Source organism: Pongo abelii, chromosome 6, assembly GCF_028885655.2.
Source record: "Pongo abelii isolate AG06213 chromosome 6, NHGRI_mPonAbe1-v2.0_pri, whole genome shotgun sequence".
Lineage (NCBI taxonomy): Eukaryota > Metazoa > Chordata > Mammalia > Primates > Hominidae > Pongo > Pongo abelii.
In genome coordinates, this window is record NC_071991.2 from 143,449,708 (window position 1) to 143,476,305 (window position 26,598).

General features: G+C 43.9%; 1 non-coding gene across 1 annotated transcript; it reads right to left on the reverse strand.

Annotated features, from left to right (window-relative positions):
* Positions 1-3,981: 3,981 nt before the first annotated feature.
* LOC112134445 (U6 spliceosomal RNA) lies at positions 3,982-4,085 on the reverse strand. The gene has a single exon (XR_002915875.2). It is a non-coding gene; the product is annotated as a U6 spliceosomal RNA (small nuclear RNA).
* Between the last annotated feature and the right edge of the window lie 22,513 nt (positions 4,086-26,598).

The following is a 26,598-nucleotide window of genomic DNA, read 5'->3' on the forward strand; positions in this document are numbered from 1 at the left end:
GTGGTTGGTATCCAGAGAGTTGGAGAATTTGTGTAGAAACTCCGCACACACATTTGGTCAGAAGTCTGTGAGTAGAGAGAAACGTGTTGCAGGAAGTCAGGGACCCCAAATGGAGGGACCGGCTGAAGCCACGGCAGAAGAACATAAATTGTGAAGATTTCATGGACATTTATTAGTTCCCCAAATTAATACTTCTATAATTTCTTACACCTGTCTTTATTGCAGTCTCTGAACATAAATTGTGAAGATTTCATGGACACTTGTCACTTCCCCAATCAATACCCTTGTGATTTCCTATGCCTGTCTTTACTTTAATCTCTTAATCCGGTCATCTTCGTAAGCTGAGGATGAATGTCCCTGCAGGACCCTGTGATAATTGCGTTAACTGCACAAGTTGTTTAAACAATATGAAATCTGGGCATCTTGAAAAAAGAACAGGATAACAGCAATTTCAGGGAACAAGGGAGATAACCTTAAACTCTGGCTGCCTGTGGGCCGGGTGGAATGGAGCCATATTTCTCTTCTTTCAAAAGCAAATAGGAGAAATATTGCTGAATTCTTTTTCTCAGCAAAGAACATCCCTGAGAAAGAGAATGCATCCCTAAGGGGAGGCCTCTGAAATGGCCGCTTTGGGGACGGCTGTCTTTTACAGTCGTAGATAAGGGATGAAATAAGCCCCAGGCTGGAGTGGCGCTCCCAGGCTTATCAGGACGAGGAAATTCCCGCCTAATAAATTTTGGTCAGATGGGTTGTCTGCTCTCGAACCCTTTCTCCTGATAAGATGTTATCAATGACAATGCGTGCCCGAAACTTCATTAGCAATTTTAATTTTGCCCCGGTCCTGTGGTCCTGTGATCTTGCCCTGCCTCCATTTGCCTTGTGATATTTTATTACCTTGTGAAGCATGGGATCTCTGTGACCCACACCCTATTCGTACACTCCCTCCCCTTTTGAAAATCACTAATAAAAACCTGGTTTTGCAGCTTGGGGGGCATCACGGAACCTGCCCACATGCGATGTCTCCCCTGGACACCCAGCTTTAAAATTTCTCTTTTGTACTCTTTCCCTTTATTTCTCAGACTGGCTGACACTCAGGGAAAATAGAAAAGAACCTACATGAAATATCAGGGGTGAATTTCCCCCGATATCACACAGGCTCTTCTCTCACCTGTCTACCTGCTTAACTGCATAGGAGAGGCAATGCATGGTGCTTATGAACAAGGCAAGCATTAAAGTCAGACCAGACTAACATTTGACTCAGTCTTAATATTCAGGTGAGCTTGGGCAAATCGCTCATTAACCCCAAGTCTTCATCCTTTTGTGCATATAATGGGGATAACTGTGGCACCCACCTGTTTTTGTGAGAATCAATGAAATATTATGCTTGATGTTATTGTGATCATGATACTATCTGACAAGGGCAGTGATGCATGATAACATCAAAAAATTAGAAACTGTAATGAGGTCTCTTGGGCAAAATTCCATACAAGCAAATGACCATCTCTCCAAAGCATTCCTGCCACACTTAATTCACCATTCCCTGAACAAAATGTGCCATCTTCATTGTTCAGGTCTGTATAGTGCTGGTTTCCCTGCCTGGGCAGCTCACTCCATCCCATCCCAGCCCAATCCCCATCCCTCCACCTCCCCCTTCCCTCCCCACTCTCATACAACTCTTCCTCATCTTACAGGACTTGGCTTCAATGTCACCTTAACTGGAAGCTTCTCTCCCTCTCCAGAAGAGCTTCCCATTGCACTTGATGCATGCACTATTATTTGATCATTTTTGAGTTACAGTCCAAGTCTTTTTGTACCTGAATAACATGTTGCCCAGTCAGTCTCTCTTCCTGGATTCAGAAGTCTTTCATGGTAGGTCCAGCTAGAAGTGACAAAAAGACATTATTAAAAAAAAAAAAAAAAAAAAAAAAGAGGGATGACACAGACAGACATCAGCACTTAAAAGTTTTAAATGGTATGTGAAAAACAAAATTTAAGGGCTTCTAGGAGAAATGTAGGAGGGAAGGGGTTACTGGGAAATATGATAGAAGGTTAATTTTTATTTTATTTTATTTTTAGAGAAAGGGTCTTGCTCTGTCGCCTAGGCTGGACTGCAGTGGTGCAATCACAGTTAACTGCAGCCTCAACCTCCGGGGCTTGAGCAATATTCCCATCTAATTTTTATTTTGTTTAAGAAATGCAGTCTTGCTCTTAGCAAAGCTAAAGTGCAATGGTGTGATCATAGCTTACTGCAGCCTCAACCTTCTAGACTCAAGTGATCCTCCAATCTTAGCCTCCCCAGTAGCGGGGACTACAGGTGTGCACTGCAACGTGTAGCTTTTTTTTTTTTTAATTTTTAGTAGAGACAAAGTGTCGCTATGTTGACCAAGTTGGTGGTGATCTCCTACACTCAGGCAGTTCTCTCACCTCAGCCTTCCAAAGTGCTGGGATTACAGGTATGAGCTGCCACACCTGGCTGAGGGGGTTAATTTTTAATTATATAAAGAGCTCAAAGCAAATATTAGAAGGAGCCTAAATGCCTCCAGCAGTTGACTGGTACTGGTAAATTGTGATACATCCATATAATAAAATATTATGCAACCATGAAAAGGATTAAGATAGATCAATAGGTACTGGCACAAATGTCCATGAAATATGAAAATGTGAAGTGATGTTCAATCACCATGTAGGTATCTTGAAGGATATGGCCCATTTTCTCAACAGCAATTATTTCCTGAGATAAGATTATGGGTCTAAAGAGTGAAGGAAATTTTTCACTTATTTAAAAGTATTTACTATTTTTATAATTTAATAAAAGATTAAACAGATCATTGAATTAGTAAAAGACAAAGTAACTCTATAAATAAATGGAAAAGACAAAGATACCCCAGGCATGGTGGCTCATGCTTATAATACCAGTACTTTGGGAGGGGGTGGTGGGGGGATTGCTTGAGGCCAGGAGTTCCAGACCAGCCTAAGAAACAAAGCAAGACCTCGTCTCTAGTAAAAATAAAAAAATGAAAATAATTGGCCAGGCATAGTGGCATGTGCCTATAGTCCCAACTACTGAGGTGGAAGGATCACCTAAGCCTAGGAGGTCAAGGCTGCAGTGAGTTGAGACTGTGCCACTACACTCAAGCCTAGGAGACAGAGCGAGACTTCATCTCAAAAAAAAAAAAAGGACAATAAAGAAATAAAGCTAATAAGCTAACATAAGGAAAGATAAAATATGTGACAAATAGGCTGGGCGCATGGCTCACAGCTGTAATCAAGCACTTTGGGAGGCCGAGGTGGGTAGATCACGAGGTCAGGAGTTCGAGACCAGCCTGATCAACATGGTGAAACCCCATTTCTACTAAAAATACAAAAATTAGCCAGGCATGGTGGCATGTGCCTGTAATCCCAGCTACTCAGGAAGCTGAGGCAGGAGAATCGCTTGAACCTGGGAGGCAGAGGTTGCAGTGAGCCGAGATCAAGCCACTGCACTCCAGCCTGGTTGACAGAGCGAGACTGTGTCTCAAAAAAAAAAAAAAAAAGGGGGGACAAAGTAATAATATGAGGTCTTCATTTATCACACAGAAAATAACTTGTTAAATTATAATACCTGTGTGGGCGAAGGTGCAGTGAAATGGCCATTTTCTTGTAGTATTAGTGGTGTTTAAAATATATATAAGCCTTATAGGATAAAGCTTGGAAATTTTTTTTAAATCATACAGACAGTGACTCATTATACTGCCTCCTCCAACTCCTGGCCTCAAGCAATCCTCCCACCTCAGCCTCCCAAAGTGCTGGAATTACAGTCTGACAGCCACCATGCCTGAAAGCTTTGCAATTTACATCAAGGGTAATAAGAATGCTCATGCCCTGTGACTCACAGTAATCTCAATTCTGGAAATTTCATCTTTGGATATACTTCAACCTAAACAAAAGGTCATATGCACAAACATAGTGAAAATCTGGGCGTAATTTTTTTCTCTTTTTTAAAAAAATATGGAATGCTTCACAAATTTGCATGTCATTCTTTCACAAAGGCCATGCCAATCTCTCTATTGCTCCAACTTAAGTATGTGTGCTACTGAGGCAAGCATGAGTAATTTAAGATAGAGTGGTTAAGTGAAATAAGGAAGAATTATGGAAAATTTAAAAATCTATGCTATTTATAGGCACCTAGTAACAGCTCAGTAAATATTAGCTGCTACTATTATTATTTTTATGGTAATTTCACTCAATTAAAAATTGTCATTAAAAATTACCATTGTCATGGAACATAATGTCTCCTACAGTATAATTGTAAAAACAGATACAATTAGTCTCTTGGTATATGGGGGGATTAGTTCCAGCTCTCCCATTTCTGTGTATACCAAAATCCACGCATACTCAAGTTTTCAAAGTCAGTCCTGTGGAATCCACATATAACACAAATGGGAAAATTAGTGAGGTGTGGTGACAAGCACCTGTAGTCCCAGCTACTTGTGAGGCTGAGGCAGGAGGACTGCTTGAGCCCAGGAGGTTGAGGCTGCAGTGAGCCATAATTGCACCACCGCACTCCAGTCTGGGCAACAGAGTGAGACAGAAGGTTGACTTTTTAATAGAACTTTTCTGTTCACTTGAAGATATGGTCAGGATTGTGGCATATGAAAATTCTTCATAAAATAACTATCTAATCCAATTAATGCTGGAATTGGGAACAGCAGAAGTGTCATCTCAGAGCTACTCACAATGAAAGGTGATGTCTGGGGCTCAGGTGTGTTGAGGTCCCCATGCCTGGACTATGGGTGCTGAGTGGGATTTACTTGTCCATCCATTTTCTATATTCCAGCACTGGGAAACTAGGGTTTATCCACCTTGATAAGATGTCATTTAAATTCCACTTCGCAAGAACCACAAATGGAAGAAAGGCCATGAAACCACAGGACAGTACTTGTTCTCAAGCGAATCTTCAGCTTAGGTGGCTCTGTAAAAGAGAAATTACATTGTTGAAAAATCGTCGCAGATCAGGTGAGGTGGCTCATACCTATAATCCCAGCCCACTGGGAGACTAAGGCGGGGGATCCCGTGAGGCCAGGAGTTCAAGACCAGCCTGAGCAACACAGTGAAACCTCATCTCTACAAAAAATTAGAAAATGAACTGGGTGCGGTAAAACATTCGTATAGTCCCAGCTGCTCTGGAGGCTGAAATAGGAGGATCGCTTGAGCCCAGGAAGTGGAAGCTGCAGTGAGCTCTGATCTCACCACTGCACTCCAGCCTGGGTGACAGAGTGAGACGCTGTCTCAAGACACACACACACACACACACACACACACACACACACACACACACACACACACACACACACACACACACACACACACACACACACACACACACACACACACACACACACACACACACACACACACACACACACACACACACACACACACACACACACACACACACACACACACCCCTAATCTCAGTCTGTCCAGCCTTGACTAATCAAAAGGGCCTTCTGGTTACAGAAGAGGTATGCTCTTTTGTAGGACAGGGAGAGACCAGCAAGCTTGTTCACAGACTTTCCTCATCCTCTGCTTAGTTTTCCAAGAACCCTCACAGTGGAAATGGAGTCTCTCGGAAAATGACCTAAATCTTTGGGTTACCAGGGGAGAAATATGCCTCCTTTGTCAATTAATAAATGGAACACCTGCCTTAAAATCCAGGGAGTTCTGTCAGAATGAATCACTCCCTAAGACCCTGACCTATGCACGGAACATGAAAAACTGAAGTTTAACTGGGAACGGTGGCTCACGCCTATAATCCCAGCACTTTGGGAGGCTGAGGCGGGCGGATCACCTGAGGTCAAAAGTTCTAGACCAGCCTGGCCAACATGGTGAAACCCCGTCTCTACTAAAAATACAAAAATTAGTTGGGCATGGTGGTGGATGCCTGTAATCCCAGCTACTCGGGAGGCTGAGGCAGGAAAATCACTTGAACTCGGAAGGCAGAGGTTGCAGTTACTTCTAGAAGAATTTCCGAAGATGGCCGAATAGGAACAGCTCCGGTCTACAGCTCCCAGCACGAGCGACGCAGAAGACGGGTGATTTCTGCATTTCCATCTGAGGTACCATGTTCATCTCACTAGGGAGTGCCAGACAGTGGGCGCAGGTCAGTGGGTGAGTGCACCGTGCGCCAGCCAAAGCAGGGGCCAGGCATTGCCTCACTCAGGAAGCGCAAGGGGTCAGGGAGTTCCCTTTCCAGGGGTGAGAGACCGCACCTGGAAAATCGGGCCACTCCCACCCGAATACTGTGCTTTTCCGACGGGCTTAGGAAACGGTGCCCCAGGAGAGTATAGCCCGCACCTGGCTCAGAGGGTCCTATGCCCACAGAGTCTCGCTGATTGCTAGCACAGCAGTCAGATCAAACAGCAAGTCGGCAGCCAGGCTGGGGGAGGGGCGCCCGCCATTGCCCAGGCTCACTTAGGTAAACAAAGCAGCCTGGAAGCTTGAACTGGGTGGAGCCCACCACATCTCAAGGAGGCCTGCCTGCCTCTGTAGGCTCCACCTCTGGGGGCAGGGCACAGACAAACAAAAAGACAGCAGTAACCTCTGCAGACTTAAATGTCCCTGTCTGACAGCTTTGAGGAGAGCAGTGGTTCTCCCAGCACGCAACTGGAGATCTGAGAATGGGCAGACTGCCTCCTCAAGTGGGTCCCTGACCCCTGACCCCCGAGCAGCCTAACTGGGAGGCACCCCCCAGCAGGGGCAGACTGACACCTCACATGGCCGGCCAGGTACTCCAACAGACCTGCAGCTGAGGGTCCTGTCTGTTAGAAGGAAAACTAACAGAAAGGACATCCCCACCAAAAACCCATCTGTACATCACCATCATCAAAGACCAAAAGTAGATAAAACCACAAAGATGGGGAAAAAACAGAGCAGAAAAACTGGAAACTCTAAAAAGCAGAGTACCTCTCCTCCTCCAAAGGAACGCAGTTCCTCACCAGCAACGGAACAAAGCTGGACGGAGAATGACTTTGACGAGCTGAGAGAAGAAGGCTTCAGACGATCAAATTACTCCGAGCTACGGGAGGATATTCAAACCAAAGGCAAAGAAGTTGAAAACTTTGAAAAAAATTTAGAAGAATGTATAACTAGAATAACCAATACAGAGAAGTGCTTAAAGGAGCTGATGGAGCTGAAAACCAAGGCTCGAGAACTACGTGAAGAATGGAGAAGCCTCAGGAGCTGATGCGATCAAATGGAAGAAAGGGTATCAGCCCTGGAAGATGAAATGAATGAAATGAAGCGAGAAGGGAAGTTTAGAGAAAAAAGAATAAAAAGAAATGAGCAAAGCCTCCAAGAAACGTGGGACTATGTGAAAAGACCAAATCTACGTCTGATTGGTGTACCTGAAAGTGACGGGGAGAATGGAAACAAGTTGGAAAACACTCTGCAGGATATTATCCAGGAGAACTTCCCCAGTCTAGCAAGGCAGGCCAACATTCAGATTCAGGAAATACAGAGAACGCCACAAAGATACTCCTCGAGAAGAGCAACTCCAAGACACATAATTGTCAGATTCACCAAAGTTGAAATGAAGGAAAAAATGTTAAGGGCAGCCAGAGAGAAAGGTCGGGTTACTATCAAAGGGAAGCCCATCAGACTAACAGCGGGTCTCTCGGCAGAAACCCTACAAGCCAGAAGAGAGTGGGGGCCAATATTCAACATTCTTAAAGAAAAGAATTTTCAACCCAGAATTTCATATCCTGCCAAACTAAGCTTCATAAGTGAAGGAGAAATAAAATACTTTACAGACAAGCAAATGCTGAGAGATTTTGTCACCACCAGGCCTGCCCTAAAAGAGCTCTTGAAGGAAGCGCTAAACATGGAAAGGCACAACCGGTACCAGCCACTGCAAAATCATACCGAAATGTAAAGACCATCGAGACTAGGAAGAGACTGCATCAACTAACGAGCAAAATAACCAGCTAACATCATAATGACAGGATCAGATTCACACATAACAATATTAACTTTAAATGTAAATGGACTAAATGCTCCAATTAAAAGACACAGACTGGCAAACTGGATAAAGACTCAAGACCCATCAGTGTGCTGTATTCAGGAGACCCATCTCACGTGCAGAGACACACATAGGCTCAGAATAAAAGGATGGAGGAAGATCTACCAAGCAAATGGAAAACAAAAAAAGGCAGGGGTTGCAATCCTAGTCTCTGATAAAACAGACTTTAAACCAACAAAGATCAAAAGAGACAAAGAAGGCCATTACATAATGGTAAAGGGATTAATTCAACAAGAAGAGCTAACTATCCTAAATATATATGCACCCAATACAGGAGCACCCAGATTCATAAAGCAAGTCCTGAGTGACCTACAAAGAGACTTAGACTCCCACACATTAATAATGGGAGACTTTAACACCCCACTGTCAACATTAGACAGATCAACGAGACAGAAAGTCAACAAGGATACCCAGGAATTGAACTCAGCTCTGCACCAAGCGGACCTAATAGACATCTACAGAACTCTCCACCCCAAATCAACAGAATATACATTTTTTTCAGCACCACACCACACCTATTCCAAAATTGACCATATACTTGGAAGTAAAGCTCTCCTCAATAAATGTAAAAGAACAGAAATTATAACAAACTATCTCTCAGATCACAGTGCAATCAAGCTAGAACTCAGGATTAAGAATCTCACTCAAAACCGCTCAACTACGTGGAAACTGAACAACCTGCTCCTGAATGACTACCGGGTACATAACGAAATGCAGAAATAAAGATGTTCTTTGAAACCAACGAGAACCAAGACACAACATACCAGAATCTCTGGAATGCATTCAAAGCAGTGTGTAGAGGGAAATTTATAGCACTAAATGCCCACAAGAGAAAGCAGGAAAGATCCAAAATTCACACCCTAACATCACAATTAAAAGAACTAGAAAAGCAAGAGCAAACACATTCAAAAGCTAGCAGAAGGCAAGAAATAACTAAAATCAGAGCAGAACTGAAGGAAATAGAGACACAAAAAACCCTTCAAAAAATCAATGAATCCAGAAGCTGGTTTTTTGAAAGGATCAACAAAATTGATAGACCACTAGCAAGATTAATAAAGAAAAAAAGAGAGAAGAATCAAATAGATGCAATAAAAAATGATAAAGGGGATATCACCACTGATCCCACAGAAATACAAACTACCATCAGAGAATATTACAAACACCGCTACGGAAATAAACTAGAAAATCTAGAAGAAATGGATAAATTCCTCAACACATACACCCTCCCAAGACTAAACCAGGAAGAAGTTGAATCTCTGAATAGACCAATAACAGGAGCTGAAATTGTGGCAATAATCAATAGCTTACCAACCAAAAAAAGTCCAGGACCAGATGGGTTCACAGCCGAATTCTACCAGAGGTACAAGGAGGAGCTGGTACCATTCCTTCTGAAGCTATTCCAATCAATAGAAAAAGAGGGAATCCTCCCTAACTCATTTTATGAGGCCAGCATCATCCTGATACCAAAGCCTGGCAGAGACACAACAAAAAAAGAGAATTTTAGACCAATATCCTTGATGAACATTGATGCAAAAATCCTCAATAAAATACTGGCAAACAGAATCCAGCAGCACATCAAAAGGCTTATCCACCATGATCAAGTGGGCTTCATCCCTGGGATGCAAGGCTGGTTCAATATACGCAAATCAATAAATGTAATCCAGCATATAAACAGAACCAAAGACAAAAACCACATGATTATCTCAATAGATGCAGAAAAGGCCTTTGACAAAATTCAACAACTCTTCATGCTAAAAACTCTCAATAAATTAGGTATTGATGGGACATACCTCAAAATAATAAGAGCTATTTATGACAAACCCACAGCCAATATCATACTGAATGGGCAAAAACTGGAAGCATTCCCTTTGAAAACTGGCACAAGACAGGGATGCCCTCTCTCACCACTTCTATTCACCATAGTGTTGGAAGTTCTGGCCAGGGCAATTAGGCAAGAGAAGGAAATCAAGGGTATTCAATTAGGAAAAGAGGAAGTCAAATTGTCCCTGTTTGCAGATGACATGATAGTATATCTAGAAAACCCCACCGTCTCAGCCCAAAATCTCCTTAAGCTGATAAGCAACTTCAGCAAAGTCTCAGGATACAAAATCAATGTACAAAAATCACAAGCATTCTTATACATCAATAACAGACAAACAGAGAGCCAAATCATGAGTGAACTCCCATTCACAATTGCTTCAAAGAGAATAAAATACCTAGGAATCCAACTTACAAGGGATGTGAAGGACCTCTTCAAGGAGAACTACAAACCACTGCTCAAGGAAATAAAAGAGGATACAAACAAATGGAAGAACATTCCATGCTCATGGGTAGGAAGAATCAATATCATGAAAATGGCCATCCTTCCCAAGGTAATTTACAGATTCAATGCCATCCCCATCAAGTTACCAATGACTTTCTTCACAGAATTGGAAAAAACTACTTTAAAGTTCATATGGAACCAAAAAAGAGCCCGCATCGCCAAGTCAATCCTAAGCCAAAAGAACAAAGCTGGAGGCATCACACTACCTGACTTCAAACTATACTACCAGGCTACAGTAACCAAAACAGCATGGTACTGGTACCAAAACAGAGATATAGATCAATGGAACAGAACAGAGCCGTCAGAAATAATGCCACATATCTACAACTATCTGATCTTTGACAAACCTGAGAAAAACAAGAAATGGGGAAAGGATTCCCTATTTAATAAATGGTCCTGGGAAAACTGGCTAGCCATATGGAGAAAGCTGAAACTGGATCCCTTCCTTACACCTTATACAAAAATTAATTCAAGATGGATTAAAGACTTACATGTTACACCTAAAACCATAAAAACCCTAGAAGAAAACCTAGGCATTACCATTCAGGACATAGGCATGGGCAAGGACTTCATGTCTAAAACACCAAAAGCAATGGCAACAAAAGCCAAAATTGACAAATGGGATCTAATTAAACTAAAGAGCTTCTGCACAGCAAAGGAAACTACCATCAGAGTGAACAGGCAACCTACAAAATGGGAGAAAATTTTCGCAACCTACTCATCTGACAAAGGGCTAATATCCAGAATCTACAATGAACTCCAACAAATTTACAAGAAAAAAACAAACAACCCCATCAAAAAGTGGGCGAAGGACATGAACAGACACTTCTCAAAAGAAGACATTTATGCAGCCAACAGACACATGAAAAAATGCTCACCATCACTGGCCATCAGAGAAATGCAAATCAAAACCACAATGAGATACCATCTCACACCAGTTAGAATGGCAATCATTAAAAAGTCAGGAAACAACAGGTGCTGGAGAGGATGTGGAGAAATAGGAACACTTTTACACTGTTGATGGGACTGTAAACTAGTTCAACCCTTGTGGAAGTCAGTGTGGCGATTCCTCAGGGATCTAGAACTAGAAATTCCATTTGACCCAGCCATCCCATTACTGGGTATATACCCAAAGGACTATAAATCATGCTGCTATAAAGACACATGCACACGTATGTTTATTGCAGCATTATTCACAATAGCAAAGACTTGGAACCAACCCAAATGTCCAACAATGATAGACTGGATTAAGAAAATGTGGCACATATACACCATGGAATACTATGCAGCCATAAAAAATGATGAGTTCATGTCCTTTGTAGGGACATGGATGAAATTGGAAATCATCATTCTCAGTAAACTATCGCAAGAACAAAAAACCAAACACCGCATATTCTCACTCATAGGTGGGAATTGAACAATGAGAACACTTGGACACAGGAAGGGGAACATCACACTTCGGGGACTGTTGTGGGGTGGGGGGAGGGGGGAGGGATAGCATTGGGAGATATACCTAATGCTAGATGACGAGTTGGTGGGTGCAGCGCACCAGCATGGCACATGTATACATATGTAACTTACCTGCACATTGCGCACATGTACCATAGAGCCTAAAGTATAATAATAATAATAATAAAAATAATAATAAAAAAATAAATAAATAAAAAATAATAAAAATAATAAAAAAAAGAATTTCCATTAGCCCTTTGAAATCCTTCAACATTCATGAAGGCCAAAGAGTTTTCACCTAATTTAATCTGATGGGTATGTGACCAGAGTCTTTCTAGGGAATAGAGACTCCCAAACCGTTCAGCTGGGAAGTGACGAGAGAATTTATTACTCAAAATCAAAGGGAAACGAAAAGAGGCCAACATAGAATGTCATTATTCTTTCTTGGTGGGGAATGGATTCCAGAGTCATTCTGTGCCCTTTACATGACCTCCTTATTAGCATCTAAAAGCTTCCAGTGTAGGACGCAGCCAGCTAGGTTCTCTTCTAATGTAATAAAATTTGCTTCAGCAAATCTTATGCAGAGCCATCTCCAGACTCCAGAAATAATAGGCTATAAATTACTGGATCTCCTATTTGATATAATGAAGTATAAGCACGGTCCTGAGTGACTCCTCTACATACTACTCTGGGTGGCTTGAAGTGAATTTGACACAAGAACTGGAGTGAGCGCAAAGCAGAGCTAGATCTAGGATTCATGTGCTTGGGCCCAGCTCCTCACTACTCACCTATGAGTCCAGTTCCAGAACCCAAGTAGAGGGTGGGGAAACAAGGCTCCTGACTTTTTTACCTAATGTCTGCATCTCTTTCACATTTCTTATCTCCTTGCAAAGAAACTAAACAGGCTCAACTGAAATAACTAAATGATTAAACCCTATACAGAGAATCTCCAAAGACTGACAAAATATCATTCAAGACTGTTACACAGACAACCTTGAGGATGACTTGATGTACCAATGATCTACAATATTTGGGATCATTCCAAATTCCCGTCAAGGATCTGCCTATATCAACACAGGAGCCAAGGACCAACCATCCAAATGGGCCCTGCTGCCAAGCCTTTTTTTTTTTTTTTTTTTTTTTTTTTTACAATGCCATCTCTTCATATTGTTCCATTTAACAAAACTGCAGCCCTTCATCTATCCTTAAGTCCCTTGGCCAATGGTACAGAGCCAGAGTATGCTACTCCCTAGCAGGAAATCAACAGGATGACCTACTCAACACCATTCAGAAGATGCTAAGACCCATGAATTGCAACAGGAAAGAAAAGACAGAGAATTAGTCAGACAGGTACATGCTGTGCCAAAAATGCACTACAGCCCCCACCCAATTCTGCCTAATCCTAGCTGGGCTGACACCAACCTGATGAGACAGGCCTATAAGATCTCAAACTAAAACAGAAACTCCTGAACTGGGTTCTTTCGAACCCAGGAAGAAGCAGTAAATCATTAAAGAACAGATAAGTTCTTAAGGTGAGGGAGAGTTTCAGATAAATGGAATGCTGGTAGAACACAGGGCCCAAAGGAGCAAAAGTTAACCTAAGCCCAGGTAGAACCTTGTTTACTAGAGTATTAGGCATGGGTTGGGGCAACTATTCTAACCAGAGAAACTGGCTTCAGGGAGGGCAAGTTGGCAATCCAAGGTATAGCATGCATAGGGCTGGCAAAATTCAGGGTGACTGAAGCAAAAGCTTCAGAATCAGAAAGACCACATCTGGGGGTAGAGCACAAAACTCTCAAGAGATGAATCTTTGTAAGAGTGAGGCAGAACTATATAGCAGTTTTAGGAGATCTGTTGGTGCCTAGCAAGAGCTCCAAATGGGCTATATGCAGGGATGCAGGCTGTAGTCTCAGGAGAGGAGGTTCACAAAAGTCATTCAGTCCAAGACCTCAAACTGTGTTCTCTACTAAAAGGAATCAAGGTTCCCTAGAGAAATGGCTGACTCCATGTATGGTGCAGTGTATTGATCCTGGAACATCTTTTTTGCCAGAAAGCAAGGAAGCCATCAAAGTCCAACAGGATCACGTCAAAAAGACATGAAAGTCAACTTGAAGAGATAATTATTAACCTAGATGAGACAATGTAAGTATCCAAAACAATAAAGACTGCAATGGCCTGAAATACATCAAATGCAAACAATAATCTATGAGTTCATAATGGTATTCAGAAAAAAAACTACTGGTCATTAGAGAGAAGGTTACTAGCTCACTAACTTCCTACTCTGAAAAGTGACTTAAGATGAGAGGTAGGGTGGAGAATTAGCTATTTATTCGGTTTTTCCTGTACAAACATAAATTTTTAGGGAGATCGAAGCAGATGAAACAAATCTGGAAAAATGGAGGTAACTGCTTAATCTGCGGGTTGGGTGCATGGAGGTTCAACATATTTCTTTTGTGTATATTTGAACCCCCTACAAAAAAAGCACAAGACAGAATGTGAGCCAAGCAGCTTAGGGTTTAGGCAAGGCTTCTGCCTACAAGAGACACTAGGATATGAGGGGTAGTTTTAGCCCTGATGGGCTGAGCCAACTGGAGGTATAAAAGAAGGTGCTAAATTGCAGAGGTATCATGTTGCCCAGCACTTGATCAAATCCTAGATCCTAGGTCTGCTTGGTAGCATGCTTCCTAGGTAGTGGATCTGAGGCTACCTATAGAACTTCCTTTGCAGTCATAATTCGCTCAGAAACTACAAAAGTGCTTGCTCTTGAAAATGGAGTCTTTGTCCATTTCATGCTTCTATAAAAGAATACCACAGACTGCATAATTTATAAAAAGGAAAAAAGGAAGGAAAGAAAAAAGGAAGGAAGGAGGGAAGGAGGGAAAAAGGGAGGGAGGGAAGGGAGGGAAGGAAAGGAAGGAAAGGAAGGAAGGGAAAGAGGGAAAGAGGGAAGGAGGAAGGGAGGGAAGGAGGGAGGGAGAGAGGGAGGGAGGGAGGGGAAGGGAAGAAAAGGGAGGAGAAGGGAAAGGAGGAAGAAAAGGAGAGGAAAGGAATAAATTTTATTTCTTAACAGTTCTGGATGTTAGGAAGTCCAAGGTTGAGGGGCCTGCATCTGGTAAGGGTCTTCTTGCTGCATCATCCCACTATAGAAGGCAGAAGGAAAAGAGACTGCAAGAAAGCAAGAGGGCAAAAGGGGCTGAACTCTGTTTTATAATAAGCCCACTCTGTGATTACTAATCTATTACCACAATAACAACATTAACTCATTCATGAAGGCTATTTTATTAGGCCCCACATCCCAACTGTTGCATTGAGGATTGAGTTTCCAGCACATAAACTTTGGGGGACACATTTAAACCACAGCAGAGCACTTATGTTAATTCAACCAAGAGGAGCTGGGAAAATCAAAGGCATGAGAAAGACAGCAAAAGCTAGCAGAGAGAAATGCACAGGTTAAGGAAAAAAGTCACAATGAATCCTGTAGTGCAGGCTACTTTATCAAAAGCACCTAACAAAGATCTCATTAACTCCCCCAGCTCACCTGCACCCACATCTAAAGAGCCACACACAGCACCACCAAAGGCAGCACAATGAGAACAGCATTCTCCTCAACAGACAAGCTGGGAGTATCTAGACACCTGACCTCAATAGCTCCAGAACAGCCCTAAAACAGCTCCTCCCTAACCACCACTCAAGTCACCAGCTTGGAAAGTATTCAGAAAACCCAAATCCTGACACACCACTATGAAACAACTTAAAACAGCAAAGAACAACCCACTTAAACAGCAATGCCAGCTGCTGGGAAAAAAAGGAACAATGAGTAGAGGAGAAACAGACCTCTTGGGGTCCACCAAGACCCAGTCTCTCAGCTTCAGCACTTTCAAATGCAGAATCCATACCCCTCTGGGGCCTGTGGAGCTCCACAAGGCATGTTGTCCTCAAAGATAAATGAGCAGGCAAGCTGGCTAGAAAACCACTAAGGGTACTATTCTTTAAAGAATCTTTATAGGGTCAAAGAGGAATGGGTCTTAATTGGCTATGTGAACTCCCCACAGATTCTGAGGATGATGTCAGTATCCCTTTCCAGATGTGTTTAACACTTTGCAGTCACTTGTATTCCTACCACTGAGTGCCAGTGCTTTGCTAATTTGAAGTGATTCCAGCTCACGCTGACCCCAGCTCCCTGGATGTTACCATTAGCCAAGACTGTCACCCATACTGTACCCTTTCAAAGAGTCCTAAAAACAGCTCTTTACCTACTCTTCCAAGACAAGTAAAAATGTCTGCCAAAGAAATGGGGAAAAAAGATTCAGAGAGTGAAAACAATTAACATACTAACAAGAGAGCAAAAAGCAAAGGGGGAGGAGAAACTAGGAAAATCATATATGGGCTCACACCTATTTCCAAAGCTGGGCTAATGTCCTTTTGCTTGTGTCTGAATAAGGCACCAATTTTAAGCTGCTAATGAAAAAAAAGAAAAAGAGAAAGAAGCAGGCCCAGGCCCGGCACAGTGGCTCATGCCTGTAATCCCAGCACTTTGGGAGGCCGAGGCGGGTGGATCACCCAAGGTCAGGAGATCTAGACCAGCCTGGTCAACATGGTGAAACACCATCTCTACTAAAAATACAAAAAATTAGCCAGGCATGGTGGCGCATGCCTGTAAATCCAGCTACTCAGGAGGCTGAGGCAGGAGAATTGCTTGAACCCGGAAGGCAGAGAATGTGGTGACCTGAGATCACGCCATTGCCCTCAAGCCAGGGCAATGAGAACAAAATTCAGTAAAAACAAAACAAAACAAAACCATCATAAAATAACTCAGACTTAATTAAATACAACCCTAGTGGTGAATGACTAAAGATGGATTACTCGTAACAGAGATAACAGTCCAATAAGAATCCAAGAATCTTACCTTCTAATAACAAAAATATCCTTTCCTTCGAAAGTAATATCCTCTCAAGGCCAGGAATTCCATTAGTAGAAAGCCTTCCTAAAAAACAAAATTCCTGGCCAGGCATGGGTTCACGTCTGTAATCTCAGCACTCTGGGAGGCCGAGGAGGGAAGATACTTGACGTCAGGAGTTCGAGACTGGCCTGGCCAACATGGTGAAACCCCATCTCCACTAAAAATACAAAAATTAGCCTGGTGTGGTGGTGGGCACCTGTAATCCCAGCGACTTGGGAGGCTAAGGCAGGAGAATTTCTTGAACCCAGGGGGCATAAGTTGCAGTGACCAGCAAGGCTGCACCATTGCACCCCAGCCTGGGTGACAAGAGTGAAAACTCCATCTCAAAAAAAAAAAAAAAAAAAAAATTCCTTTGGGAAGGCCTTCTACATAAAAATCTTCAACATGAGACTGGAAAAAAGGGTATGGGATCATCACCGGACCTTTGGCTTTTACAGCTCGAGCTATAAGAACAAAAAGAAAAAGGGATATCATTTAAACACAGTATGTAGAAAAGAATAATTATTGAATCTGTACTGGTCTTTAACTTTTACACTTTGATCTTTAATTCTGTTACTGTGATTGAGTCCAAAGAAAAATAGTATGAGTAAAATAAAAAGAACACCAAAAATGCTAATATTCTGTTTACCAAAGTCTGTAGTGAAATATCCCATTAAATCCAAGTGCAGTGACTCACACCCATAATCCCAGCACTTTGGGAGGCTGAGGCGGGTGAATCTCCTGAAGTCAGGAGTTCGAGGCCAGCCTGGCCAACATGGTGAAACCCCAACTCTACTACAAATACAAAAATTAGGCAGGCGTGGTGGCAGAGGCCTGTAATCCCAGCTACTTAGGAGGCCGAGGCAGGGAGAATTGCTTGAACCCAGGAGGTGAGCTTGCCATGAGCTGAGAGATCATACCACTGCACTCCAGCGTGGGCGACAGAACAAAACTTCAACTTACAAAAAAACAAAACAAAACAAAAAAAAAATAGCTAGCAGGTGACATTTGCTACAGGGAGACTAGGGATATGATCTTGCTGCAATCCTTCCATTTTAGTAAATCTAAACAGTGTGAATCCATTCTGTTTCGTCCCCACTCCACTCCAGAGCCAAAACAAGACAATCAATTATATTTCTATTTCTTTAAAAACATATCTAACTAAATTATCTAATTAAAAGATGATATGCATGGTTCCATACTCTAAAAGAAAACTTATGTCCTGCATATCATGGACATTTGATGAATGCTTATTCAGTTGACTGGTGTAGACTTCAATAATAACCTGTTCAATGCATTATGCCAGATGAATCTTGCATCTCAAAAGTAGAACAAATATTGTTCTTTCAGTTTTGTCTACCCATAAATGCAATATTTACTAATAAAAAGAAAATGAGTTTATTGTTCTAGAGAGTATGAGAATTTTGACAACATGAATTCTCCTGTCCTAGGACATAATTAATACTTAGAGGCATACTATTTCATGTGGAAGCTACCATTAAATCAATGTTAAGTGTTAATTACTTCACATAATCTCCTAATATGATTTAAGACTGAAGACGTACCTCACGAAGCTGATTTATCAAGTTGTAAGTCTTCACCTGTTGAATTCATAAGTTCATGTCTGAAAGGTGAGAATACTTAATATTCACTAGGCAATATTCAGCAAAGTAATATCCACTAGTACATATTTAATATTTCATCATGAACTGTGGGTGTGAAGACAAAAGACAGGCTGGGCACAGTGGCTCACACCTGTAATCCCAGCAGTTTGGGAGGCCGAGGCAGGCAGATCATGAGGTCGGGAGTTCGAGACCAGCCTGGCCAACATGGTAAAACCCCGTCTGTACTAAATATACAATAATTAACTGGGCATGGTGGCAGGCACCTGTAATCCCAGCTACTCGGGAGGCTGAGGCAGGAGAATTGCCTGAACACAGGACGTGGAGGTTGCAGAAACCACGATCACGCCACTGCATTCCAGCCTGGGCAAAAGAACAAGATTCTGTCTCAATCAACCAATCAATAAAAATATAAGGAGGAAGCATTTACTGTGTATTTATATGTCTTGTATTATGTGAAGCACTTTACTATCTTATCAAATCTTCGGGACAGATCTTCAGTTCTCATGACCACAAAATAGGAGACTAAAGCTCAGACAGGAGAAGAGACATGGCCAACCTGTGTCCCCAGGGTCTATGGTCTTACCACTAGGTTACAGTGTTTCCAGGTATCACATGTTGTGAGATTTTTGCTTTAAAATGAACCAAAAAAAACCAAAGGCAAAAAAGGCATAAGCTATTAAAAAGTGGGAGAAACACTAAGAGAATCTTAAGCATGTAACTAAAAATATTATGGAAATGTTATTGAATTCATTAGCAAATTTAATGCTAGGTTTTCATTGAGAAGTAGGTTATATTACTCATGATGAAGAAAAATGTTCATTTTAAGTATATTAACATAAATACCATCAATATGGTTTATCATGTTTAAATGTTCACTTAAAGCAATTCAGTTAAAATTCTGCATATCATACAATTTTATAGTTTGCTAGTAGGTTACAAGTAAATAGTCATCCAAATAAAAACATCATGTGTTTTCCACTGATTGTTGCTCTTTTTAGGTGAGCATTTGATGTATACCAACAGAGACAGGATAATAACAAATCGCTAATTTCTTTCATCATTATATAAAGGTGGCTTCAGGATAAAATAGCATAAGGGCAATGATGAATTTGAAATCTAACATCAATTCAGTGATGCATCAAGATAAAAGTAGAGACAATAGGGGCACCTTGGTGAGTACTGAACATTTTATTTATTTATTTATTTTGAGATGGAGTTTTGCTCTTTTTGCCCAGGCTACAGTGCAATGGTGCAACCTTGGCTCACTGCAACCTCTGCCTCCTGGGTTCAAGTGATTCTCCTGCCTTGGCCTCCCGAATAGCTGGGATTATAGACATGCGCCACCACGCCCATCTAATTTTGTATTTTTAGTAGAGACGGGGTTTCTCCATGTTGGTCAGGCTGATCTCGAACTCCCGACCTAGATATCTGCCTGCCTTGGCCTCCCAAAGTGCTGGGATTACAGGTATGAGCCACCGCACCCAGATGAATTCCAAATTTAACAAAGCAGACTAAGAGAAACAATTCATTTAAAAAAATAATATTTGGCCAGGCATGGCGGCTCACATCTGTAATCCCAGCACTTTGGGAGGCTGAGGTGAGTGGATCAGGAGGTCAGCAGTTCAAGACCAGCCTAGCCAAGATCATGAAACCCCATCTCTACTAAAAATACAAAAATCAGCCAGGCATGGTGGCTAGCGCCTGTAATCCCAGCTGCTCGGGAGGCTGAGGCAGAGAACTGCTTGAACCCGGGAGGCGGAGGTTGCAGTGAGCCGAGATCGTGCCACTGCACTCCAGCCTGGGTGACAGAGTGAGGCTCTGGAGTCTCAAAAATAAATAAATAAATAAATAATTCAATGAAATCCCTAAGATCCAGGGCTTTGCAATAAATATGTAAATAAATTTCCAATCTCCATACTGAAAGTTTAAAAGAAATGCTAACTAATAATTAAAGAAATACAACTTTTCCTCAGCTTTGCAGCAATCTAGAAACAAAGTGTGTAGACACTACAAAGCACCTTACAAGGAGAAACATGTAAGGATGGCATGACTCGCCGGCAGCCCTGGGCTTGTCCACGGTACCCCCATGATGAACAGTAACTCCATTGTGTAAACGCCCATGAACATAAGATTACAGGACTTTTCCAGTTTAGACATACCATATTTTCTTTCAGACAATTCTTCAATTTGTTTACGCAGATCAGCGATACGATTATTCCATTTCTCTGAAAATCAAGCAAAAGTTGATTCTCAATAATACGTCCCTATGTCAGAGCAGCACTAACATATAATGACTTATTTCATATATTTTACATTCTAACAGTCCATATCATTTTACTGCTTTCAAAAAAAATTTTCCCTTTTTTGGTGGTTCTTGGAATTGGTTTAATGGGAGACTATTAGAGAAGCTGAAAAGCAGGAGGGCAGAAAAGTTCAATCAAATTAAACACAACAACAGGGAGGTCACAATGAGGAGGTCTCCAGAGGTCTTTTAGCAAACTTCCTAAAACATGTCTCAGCTGTGTGAATAAGACTTTACAGCAGCCGGGTGCAGTGGTGCAGGCCTGTAATCCCAGCACTTTGGCAGCAGAGGCAGGCGGATCGCTTTGAGCTCGGGGCAACACAGCCAAAACCCCCCTCCCTAGCCCCACCCCCACCCCGTCCCTACCAAAAATACAAAACAGCAGGGCATGGTGGCGGGCGCCTGTAGTCCCAGCTACTCACGAGGCTGAGGCAGGAAAATCACTTGAATCCAGAAGGCAGACGTTGCAGTGAGCCAAGACCACACCACTGCCAGCCTGGATGACAGAGCAAGACTCCACCTCAAAAAAACAAAAACAAAAACACAAGGTTAAGAGGGACCCCAGACCTTACAGATACAAGTTTAAGAGGGACCCCTAAGCAAAAAATGCCAACCCTTTTTCTCCCAATCATTGAAACACCAGGAGGGTGTAACAGTTTTGCAGCCTAGCTGTAGCAGGCTGATGCCCCCAAGATGCCCATATCCTAATCCCGGGAACTGGTGAACATGACCTTATATGGCAAAAGGGGCTTTGCAGATATAATGAAGTTAAGGGTCTTTGGCTTTTGGGGTTGATGTCCTCACCCGGATCCTTATAAGAGCAGAGCAGGTGATGGAGAGGATGGGAGGTGTAGTGACAGAAGCAGGAAACTCCAGTCATTCGAGACAGGCAGCACAAGCTGAGGAGTGCAGGCCACCTCCACGGCCAGGAAACGGATTCTCCCGCAGAGCCTCGGAAGCCACCGACCCTGCTCCCAGCTTGACTCGCAGGACTTGCTGTAGAATTGTGGCCTTCAGACCTGGAAGGGACACATTTTGGTTGTTTTAAGTCACTAAGTGTGTGGTCATTTGTTGCAGCAGCCACAGGAAACGAGTATTGTAGTGAAGCCTCAAAACCCCCCTGAAGGGGCTGGGCTCAGTGGCTCATGCCTGTAATCCCCGCACTTTGGGAGGCCGAGGTGGGTGGATCACTTGAGGTCAGGAGTTCAAGACCAGCCTGGCCAATATGGTGAAATGCCATCTATACAAAAAATACAAAAATTAGCCGGGCATGGTGGCACATGCTGTAAACTCAGCTACTCAGGAGGCTGAGACAGGAGAATTGTTTGAACTCAGGGGGGGCGGAGGTTGCAGTGAACTGAGATTCCACCACTGCACTCCAGCCTGGGTGACAGAGCGACGCTCCATCTTGAAAACAAAACAAAACAAAAAAACCCCACCTGAAGGTTTCCAGTTCTGCCAGCAGTCTCCCACCCAACCCCCAGAAGCAGACATTCCATTGCTGTGGGCCATGGACAGGCAGAAGGAAGCGCCTCCTCATGGCAGAGGCCTACCCAGGAGAAACCCAAGGGAAGGCACTGCTGGGCTGGCCCCTCTCTGCCAAGGCCATATTCTTTTTTTTTTTTTTGAGGCCCAGTTTCACTCTGTCTCCCAGACTGGAGTGCAGGGGCACAATCTCGGCTCACTTCGACCTCTGCCACCCCAGTTCAAGTGATTCTCCTGCCTCAGCCTCCTGAGTAGCTGGGATTACAGGAGTGTAGCATGCCTAGCTAATTTTTGTATTTCTAGTAGAGATGGGGTTTTGCCATGTTGCCCAGGCTGGACTCGAACTCCCTGCCTCAAGTACTCCACCTGTCTCAGCCCCCCAAAGTGCTGGGATTACAGGAGTGAGCCACTGCACCCAGCATTTGCCAAGACCTTTGATGGCAGGCTTTTACCAGGTGATCAGTCCTTCTCTGGTCTGGCTCTGCCCCACTCTCCTTCTCACCTAGTTGGAATCCCTAGCTACTTTTCAGTAGAGGAGAGTGTGTACCCTAATCCCAGCTTGGTTCGGATCTGCATTTAACTCATGGAACCTGGCTGCTCCCCAGGTCCTGAAGAAAAAAAGGGTCTCTCTGTGGGTATGATAAAGGATGGGCCTGTCCCCAGGACCCTGTGAGAGGGAAACCCAATGTCCCACCAGGTTAGCAGGGCTGGGGAAGGGAAAGTGTTATGGTAGCCCCAAGAAAAAAAAGGGGCAGCAGAGGGAGCAGGACAGCGCTCACATGGAACTCATGCCACTGCCTGAGTGAGGGGAGGGAGGAGTGCACGCCAGTGACGTCAGGGGGCAGGGAGGCACAGTTCCAGGGCGGCTTTCCCCCTCACTTCCTGCCGTGTTACTCTGATGGCCTCCAGGTGAGCCTGCCCACTTTGTGCCCAGGGGCCTGTAGAAAACCACAGCTCCCCATGGTTACGGCCCCAGGAGTGGGGCAGAGCAGGGAGGAGTCCTGGACAGAGGAGAGGCAGGGGCAGGAGGCAGTGGGCCTCAAACTCCAGGAGGGGGCCCTTCTCATGGGTCCTGCTTTCTGGCTTCTCCTTCCTTACCCCTGGGCTGATCACTTGGGGAAGAACTGAGACAAAGTTTCTCACCCTCAGGCCCAAGAGGTTTAATTACTGGGCCCTTAGGGAGGTGTGAGCTCCCTGAAAGGATGCAAGGTTTTGTTTTGTTTTGTTTTGTTTTTTGAGACAGAGTTTCGCTCCTGTCGCCCAGGCTGGAGTGCAGTGGCGTGATCTCACCACACTACAACCTGCGCCTCCCGGGTTCAAGTGATTCTCCTGCCTCAGCCTCCAGAATAGCTGGGATTACAGGTGGCTGCCACCACGCCTGGCTAATTTTTTTTATTTTTAGTAGAGACAGGGTTTCGTCATGTTGGGCAGGCTGGTCTTGAACTCCTGACCTCAGGTGATCCGACTGGCTCCGCCTCCCAAAGTTCTGGGATTACATGAGCCACTGTGCTTGGCCACGATGAAAGGTTCTGTGTGGAGAGCATGTACATGCCTTTCTGGGAAAACAGTCCACAGCTCTTATTCTCAGCAGGCTTCATGGTCAAAAAAGGTTAGAACTCTTGCTACAGAGCTGTGGAAGCAGCTAGGTGAGGGGCCTGCCAAGGGCACTCTGGGCACTACCTGGGCACTCTCGAGCCCATCATCCCCTAGGCAGGCTGCACTGCTTGGTATTTGCAGAGCTGAGGGGGTGGGGCATGTGGGGACTGTGAAATCGCCCTGAGATGACCCACAGTCCTCAGCTGGGAAGTGAGCGGTGCATCTCCTGCAGCGTCCTCCATCCCTAGAGCCATGAGGCCAGGAGAAATGGCCCTTGCAGCAAGTGAAAAGCCTATTATTGACTCCCTCCCTAGCCATGTAGACAGTGAACCAAGACACTCATATCAGGTAAATGCCTTGGTCTCTGTCACCGAGGTGACCAGTAGGCATTCCCAGATACAGTGAAGGTCCTCACACCAAGATATGCATCTGGCCACCTGAGGAAACAGAAAGGACTATCTGAGGGGATGGGGCTGAGCTGGGTGTGGAGTGCTCCTTGTGGGTATTGGTGAGTGGGAGGGGGAGCGCATGAGCCAGGCCTCTGGAGGCAGAAGGACAACCAGGAGACAGCCTGGAAAAAGTGCTGGACCCACAAGGGCTCAAGGCTGGCCAGAGGGGAGGTGGGATAGGCTGCAAAGTCCTGAGGTCTGAAGATTGGCCCTGGCAGGAAGAAACCAGGTAAGGTGGGGTGTTACCTACACCCTCGGGGTCAGATGCAGGCCAGAGCCAGCCAATTACCAGGCCCTTAGGGAGGTGTGAGCCCCTTGAAATGATGCAAGGTTTTTTGTTTTTGTTTTGGAGACGGAGTTTCCCTCTTGTCGCACAGGCTGGCACCTTTGCCCAGAGCAGGCACCAAGATTTCTGGCTCTGGGTGTGAACTCAGTCTAGGGAAAAGCCCCAGCCCCCACCAGGACCACCTACCCCCTAGACTACTTCAGGTGCTGAGCCCAAGCCAGGGGCAGGAAGCTAGACTGATGCCTAGGGTAATCCCAACAAAGTCCCTGGTTCCCCGCAGCTATGGGGCTGAAGGGGAATTACAGCCCAAACCCCAGATGCTGGCTCTCAAACTAACACTGAGCCCTCAGTGCCCACAGGGAGATACAATCAGCGCACTTTCCAGATGGGGAAATGGGCTCAGAGAAGTGCAACAGCCTTGCCCAATGCCCCAGACCAGGGCTCCGGGCCCAGAGTGTTCTTTTGTCACTGTGTCCAGAGGGCAGCAGCTGCTGTGATGTACCCACCTCAGCCTGGCAGCTTTCTCCAACTTTGGAAGCCCAGGAGCATGGCCCCTGTCCACAGATGCACCTGGCATGAGGCGTGCCCAGAGGGACAGAGGCAGATGAGTTTCGTCTCCTCCACTGGACTGTGAGGGCCTAGAAGGAGACAAGGGTCTGCTTGAGAAGGCAGTGAATAGTGAGCAACCTGAGGCAGTGCCCCTCTGGATGGATCCGCAGTGCCTGGATGGAACCTGGCTCAGACAGAGCTCAGTTCTGCAGGTCCCTGAGGCTTGGAGAGTTCACAGCTCCCAAGTGTAGGAGTCTGGATTCAAAGCCAACAGCGTGACTCCGAAGTCCCTGCCCTAGCCCCTGGACCACCCTTGCAGGCCCATCAGATGCCCAGGCCAGCAGCACAGCCAGCCAAGACCAGGGAAACTTGGGGAGCCTCAGAGCACCCCCAGGTATTCCAACCTCATCCTGGTACCCCTGCCTCTCACCACACTTCTTCCTGCTTTAACCTCAACCCCTACACAAAGCCTGGGCCACTTAATGTGGCATCAAACAGATGCCTCAATAAATCAGAGTCTAATCTTGAAAAAAAAAAAAAAAAGACTTAACAGATATACAATTGCACGTTAGAATGCTAAAGACCATAAACATATAAAACTTAAAGTACATATAAATTCAATATATATCCAATCATTGTGACTATGACACAGTAGAATATTAAAATACTATTTTCAAAATGTATACACGCTTAATGTTCTATGTATTCAAACTGTTTATTCAAAATACAAATCATCAACATAATTTGCCACTAATATTCAGTCCCTTCACAGGACACATGATTCACTGGGAGTTAATAAATTAGCAGCCGGCAGGCAGTGACACACAACAAAAATGAAAACCAAGAGGTGAAACAGTTCTGAAATAAAGGTTTTAAAGCTAACAGAAATCACTGAATTACTAAGTCATTAGCACTAATTTTGAGCCAACTAACTATTTAATATGAGATGACACAATGTCCTATACTTTGGTAAATACACACTATGTTTAAACAATGTCTGTAACGTGACTTTCAAAATGCTCCTGGCTTTACAAAGATGTGATTAAGATGTAGTAATACATGCTAAACCATTTCCCCCTGCAGAGCATGTGGTAACTTTCATCAGTCACACTGAGAGTCCAGAAGATAAAGGAAAATGTCGTGGATTTCGCTGAGAACTTACCAGAGTTGAACTCCCTCATTTTCCACTCCCCAGCATTGGCGGGTTCTGGGACTGGTGGCTGTGGTGGCTCGTTGGTCTTTGTCTCTTAGAAGGTGGGGAATAATCATCATCTTGAAAAAGAAAAAATGGTCATTACTGAAGGAACCATCTTAGGTTACAGCCACCTCTGGGTCAATTCCCAACATTCAAAAGCTGAGCAGGGCTTTAAAGCTATCTTACTAATAATTATTTCTGTACTGCGAACTTCAGCATACTTTTTTCTAGTTACATTTGAAATGTTATTCTTTTGGGGTGTGCTCAAGTGAATACTGCTTTTTCCTCTGTCTTGCTTCATTACTTTTCAGTTTGCTTCATTTGAATCATCATTGTAAGTC